The following is a 6,463-nucleotide window of genomic DNA, read 5'->3' as shown; positions in this document are numbered from 1 at the left end:
CTCCTAGCAACAGTAACACGCCACTATCCCTTAGACCAGCAGGCTTTTTATGACATGATCTCCCCATAATTATTTAAAAACCTACTGTCTAGTGTTAAGTGTTTTATTCAAGTAAAAACAAAATTATGTAACAAGCCAAGGCTTGAACTCAGGACTTCTCCAATACTTCTCAGGACACTTAACCACTGAAGCAAGAATGCATTTATGTAACACAACATACAAAATAAATACTTATATTTTAGGACGTTACACCGGTAGTGCTCCGTAACCCTATTTCAGCATTGGATATGGGTGAGGGGTGTTATAGCTATCATCAAAATTGCCCATGTAATGCGCAGAGGCTGGATTGGATGGGTATTCATCAACAACGTGATATTCTCTACAGTATATGCATGCTAGTTCTACAACCTTCATCTCTTGCACTGCAAAGGGTCTTTTCAGAGTTTTAATCATATTTGTTAAAGATGATACCTGAGCTGTTAAATATGTAATCGCATCAAATTCCATTACTCCAGCAACTCTTCTACCAATACCAACTCTGGTAGTCGGATACTGATAATCATTGGTTGCTATTCTTTCCAAAATTTTGTATGCTTCACTGTAGGATTTGCCAAGCAATGTCCCATTAGCAGATGTATCAACCACCTTTTGTGTATGGGCATTCAATCCATTATAAAATATTTCCATTTGTGTCCAGTGTTGGAAACCATGCTTTGGACATTTCTATAGGAATTCCTTGAATCGCTCCCAAGCTTCATATGACATCTCTTCCTCTGATTGTCGAAAAGATGTAATACTATTTTGTAACTTCGTATTCATATTTGGAGGATTATACCGTAGCAAAAACCTTTGAAAAAGTTCATTCAAAGATGCCACCGTTCCTAATGGTAAAGTAATTAACCATGCTCTGGCATGATCACACGATGAGTAAGAAAATAACTTGAGTCTTTGGGCATCTTCAAGAACATCCTGTTGCCTGAATGAATCACAGACCACCAGAAGGAGTCTTAGATGCAGTCGTGGATCTTCAGTAGGTAACCCACTAAATTGTCCTATCGTTTGTAGCATTTGAAACATTACCAATTTAAACTCAAAATTTTGAGGTTGAATATACGACCTGACAATTCCTGGATTTAGATCATAAAATCTAGGCACTACGTATTGTCTAATGGGTCTGTGTCAATAATCTATAATTCAAGGAATATCAACATTCCTTTCATGCTGAAGTACTGAATCTTCTCTGATTGGATCATTTCTAATTCTCTCCATTTCTCCTAACTCTTTTCTTCTTTGCCTTAATGTCCTTTCAATTTCAGGATCAAAATAGTATTTCGTATCCTCTTGAATACTTATTCTTATTCACAAATACAAACCTGAAAAATCAAATAAAATACTAATTAGCTGTTATAACAAAAATAACAAGAATAATAACAAATCAACTTTTAACCAATGTTGCAGATCCCCAGCAACGACACCAAAAACTTGTTGCTATAAAAAACTACTGCAATTGTGCAAGTGTACACGTCATTCAAGTAATAAAGTGATAAGTAAGTATCATCTCCATAGGGATCGAAAATTGGTAAGAAAATGAGTAAGTTATTATAATCCTATTAACTACACTAAATAACAGGAAATACTCTTAAATTGAATAGGATGTTTGTATAATGAATTAATGAAATCAAATGCTTAAAAAAGAATTGATATGGCAAATAAAATATAATGGAAAATTACAGAGAAAAGCAAGAGTAATTCTGTTGTTGAATGAATAAGGCTGGAATTATTTAGGTGAAATGCTCATATCACAATAATATCTGGCAAAATATTGTCTAATCAACTGCTCAGAGAGTCAATACTATAACCTACCTCATTCGATAGTTAGATCTTAAGCTAAAAATGTAAGTTACTGTATATCTATAAAACTCTGGATTAATAACTGCAATGAATGTTCTTCTCTACACAACTCGCAACATATATGTCTAGAGTGCTACAAGTATTCTGTCGAGTATTCGCTTGCACCAAACGATTCAAGATCCAGTATATTTAACCTTTTTAGAATTAAAAATACATCTAAGAATACATCTCACAATCAACTATGTCTAGAGCTTGCATGCATTTTTTAAAATAAGCACAAACCAAATGAAACAATGACATAGACAATCTCAAATCATGAGCATTAAAGATGATAAAACATTCATCCAAATAACTCCAACCTAGAAAAGATTTATTTCATGGGTGGAAAATTTAACACCAAATTAAAATCATTCATCAACTTTGAAACAAGTTTGAATCATAGAAATCAGGAAAACAAAGGCAGAAATTGCAAGATTTCTCGTCACACTTCAGCTTCTCTTTTATCTTCTGATTGTACGTGAACTCAGGTTAGATGTCTCTTCCCCTTCTTCACAGTTGTATTCTGCTCTTTGTAGTTGCTACCCTTTCTTTCTTTGGAATTCTCCAATGGAGTTCTTCTCTACGTAGAGAGAGGATGGCTGTCACCAGTCTCTTTTCCACACTAATTCTCCTCCCTTTTTTTCTTCTTCTGTGTCTTTCTTTTATTGGGTAGATCTATCCTGTGTGCGACAGCCCAAATTTGACCCTAGCGGGAAGTGGTTTCGGGACCACTAAACCGAGTCACCGAAATGTTTGAACGTAATATTTATTGTCTAGAATATGTATTTATGAATGTGTGAAAATTTCAAGCTTCGTTTTAGTCGATTGCATGTGAATTCAGTTAGTAGGACTTGTATGACACTTTTGAAAAATGATAGGCTAATCTATAAGGACCTAATAGTACATGTAGTCAAAAGGGAGGACTTGCATGTCAAATTTCCCCCCCCAAGTGCTAGTGGCCGGCCATGACAAGGAATCATGGGCAAAACATGTCATGAAACATGTTGGGTGAGTGTTTTATGTAGGAATAAATAAAATAAGGTGCATGAGTGATAAAAAAATGAGAAAAAAAAAGTGTGTGTGTGAAGGCTTCTCCCCATTGCCGTGAAAGTGAGAAAGAAAAACAAAAAAAAAACCTTGTTCATCTTTTTTTTGATCCTTTTGGCCGAAAATCCCAAGGGAGAAGAAAGGAGTTCTTGCTCATGGTTGGTTTGGAATAGGTTGGCCATCCTTGTATCTAGATTAAGGTATGTTGATGTTGTGCCATGAGATTCATGCATGTTTTTAGTTGCTAGTTTTAGTTCTAATTAGTCCATGGTTCAAAACTTTGCTATGTCATGGGGATGATAGTATGGAATGAAAATTTGAGATAAGTAAGGTTAAATTTGATTTGGTATAATCGGCCATATGGGTATATATGTTTGTGAAAATATATTTTCTTTGTTAACTCTTTACAATCGATTGTAGGAGTAATATTGGCTTATAAGGTTGAGTTGATTCATGATGATGTATATTAGGATTAAAAAAAATACTTGAGACTAGATTAGCTTAATGGTGACAATACATTCGACCTTGAAGCATTAATCGAATAGTGGTTGAGGTTTTGATATTTTGAACAAGGATAGTTGTGAAATGGGGTGAAAACCATTAAATTATACACATAAGAATCCAGCAAGAAGATTAAACTACTAAATGTATTCATTTTAGATCAAGACATCAAAGAGGGAGAATCAAGCAAAGGCAAAGCAAAGATAATCGAGTAGTCGATTGGGAATCATTTCATCCGATATAAGGTAAGTCATTAAGCACTTATTTTGTACTAATTTAAATGGTCAAAATGTCCAAGTAATGATGCTGAATGGAATGATAAATATATATATATATATATACATGTATGTATGTGGTGATGAAAGTATTGAATGGAAAGAAAAGAGGTGAGATGTATTGAGTTATTGGTTTCGGCACTAAGTGTGCGGGTCTAAACCTTTATGATCACAAATTGGCACTAAGTGTGCGGGTTCAAATGGTATAGCACTAAGTGTGCAAGTTTGATTATATAGCACTAAGTGTGCGAGTTCGACTATTAAGCACTAAGTGTGCGGGCTTATTACACATGCTCTATGTGCGCGGCCTTACCGAAGTCAATCATGGACAGCGATGCAGTAAACACCTTGAACTCATGAGGAATAGACATTTTATTTATATTTGGAATTGAGCTTGGTAAGTCTTGACCTATGTTGTGATTATACTTGAAGATAAATGCATGAAATGTCATATGGTGTAATGTATGAAATATCAAGTAGGGCTTGGTATGAGATCAAACCGAAATGCCTAAGGAATTATAGTACCGTTTGGGTGTGGATGGAGGATTGTAATTCGCATTAATTATTTTCTCTTATGGTATATTATTACTGAACGGCAATATAATGCTTATGGCTTACTGAGTTATATACTCACCGGTGTTTGCTTGTCGCCCATTTTAGGTTTCTTGGACTCGTCCTTTTGCGTGCTCGTGATCGTCATCGAAGTCATCACACCGGCTAGCAACTTTTGGTATTTTTTTTGTGTAGACGGTCTAGGAGAACATTTTGGCATGTATAGGCTAATATGCTTTGCTGAACTTTGGTATGTAAACTTTTAGCCATGCGAAAATGGCATAAATGCTCAGTTGGATTTAGTTCTCTAATGTTAAGTCGCAAGTCTTGGTAATTCGATTTTTATGCCATATGCCATGGTTGATTATTTTGGTGTTAAAATTCATGATATGGCAATAGTGTAGTAGGGAGATGTTTGACAATGATTAGCCTCTGGTATGGCTAGTCATGATCATAATTTGTGACATGTATGATGAATCACTAGTTAGATCAAAGGAAATCATGAAATAGGCATAGTTGCTTTAGTAACAGGTGCTGGCAGCAGCAGTGACGTGAGATTGAAAAATCACAAAAATAGGGAAATGGAATTAAATAATGAATAAATTATGGAATCGAATCCCGATGAGTCTATTTTCATATAGAAGAAACGAAGTAACCATATGAGCTGTATGTTAAGAGATATTTAAGTTCTCGCGGGACGGGGCCAGAACGGTTACTGGAGTCCCTGTCCTGACTTTCGGAATTCATCACGAATTGACCAGTGATAATTAGAAGCCATGCCATATATGTACAGATTCCTTTTCGAGTCTAGTTTCTGTAGAAACAAACGACATCAGTATTGAAGCCCTGTACAGGGAGATATCCAAGTCGTAATGCGCAAGGGTCAGTGCAGTCGATCCCTGTAACATGGGGGACTTCAACTAATAAACTGTACTAATTGGCCCGACCAAAAATTCTAGAAAAAAATTTGTAGATGGATATATGAGTCTAGTTTCGGGGAAAATTTATGGAACTGGATTTCGAGTCTCAGAACTCAAGATATGATTTTTAACGCGACTCGTATGCAGATTGGCAGCCTGTCTGGGAAATTTCTAATAAGTGGCTTGAAGTCTGTTAACACCTCGTGTTCGACTCCGGCGACGGTCTCGGGTTCAGGGTGTTACATTTTTATTGGTATCAGAGCTATGGTTTAGTCGGTTCTAGGACTACCATAGCACGTATGTGTCTAGCTATACATGCCTTAATGTTAATGTTTAAATGTGTGATGACTCCTGACGGTTGAAATTTTTGTTTTGATTAGTAAATGGATCCCGGTGTAGAGAGAACCTTGGCGGATGACGTTGAAAGTGTAGCGGCTGCTCCTGCACAAGGGACGCCACTGTTGAACCTCGGTCATCTGCGAATAATCAAGGTGAGGGGCTAAACAAGCCTTCTTTACTATGATGAATGAGTGGGTCGCATATACGCCTTGAACCAATCCGGCTGTCCAACAATTCCGAATTTGAATAATCCACCCAAGAGCCCGTAATGCCATCGATTCATGATCCCGTGAGGTGAGTAAGCCACCAGACTTGATTAGGAAGCGGGCTGAGGAGTTCAAGGCCATAGTTACCGATGATGTCGAAAGAGCCGAGTTACGCTTGATAACACCATTCGGTGTTTGATGAACTATCATGCACACCGATGAATGTCTAAAGTGTGCTATATCCTTGTTGCGAGACTCACCTTACTATTGGTGGAGGACTTTGATCTCCATAGTCCCAAACGAAGCGACTTACTTGGGATTTCTTTCAAATGAATTTCAAAGAAATATATTAGTCAACAGTTCATCGATCAAAAGCGTAAGGAATTCTTGGAACTCAAGCAAGGTCGTATGACAAGATTCACGAATCTGAACATAAGTTCGTAAGACTTAGTCGGTATGCTCGGAGTGTGTGGCTGATGAGGTTGCTATGTGCAAAAGATTTGAAGAAGGATTGAATGAAGATTTAAAACTACTAGTGGGTATTTTGGAGATAAAGGAGTTCGAACGCTAGTCGAACGAGCTGCAAGGCGGAAGAACTTGGAAAGGAGAAGAAGAAGGTTGAATTTGAAGCTAAAGACTATCGTAAGAGATCGATGGGTAAAGCTCCATTCTCAACAGTAAAGAAGTTCGGGAGGACACTAATAAATCGAGGACGATCATGGGATTTCCATTA

At 36.9% G+C, this 6,463-nt stretch overlaps 1 non-coding gene across 1 annotated transcript; it reads left to right on the top strand.

Moving 5' to 3' along the window:
- The first annotated feature begins 703 nt into the window (after positions 1–703).
- LOC128289938 (small nucleolar RNA R71) lies at positions 704–811 on the top strand. Its single transcript, XR_008279578.1, has one exon. It is a non-coding gene; the product is annotated as a small nucleolar RNA R71 (small nucleolar RNA).
- Positions 812–6,463: the final 5,652 nt, after the last annotated feature.

Source organism: Gossypium arboreum, chromosome 2 (assembly GCF_025698485.1).
Source record: "Gossypium arboreum isolate Shixiya-1 chromosome 2, ASM2569848v2, whole genome shotgun sequence".
NCBI classification, from domain to species: domain Eukaryota; kingdom Viridiplantae; phylum Streptophyta; class Magnoliopsida; order Malvales; family Malvaceae; genus Gossypium; species Gossypium arboreum.
This window is presented reverse-complemented; position numbering and strand designations above follow the sequence as displayed.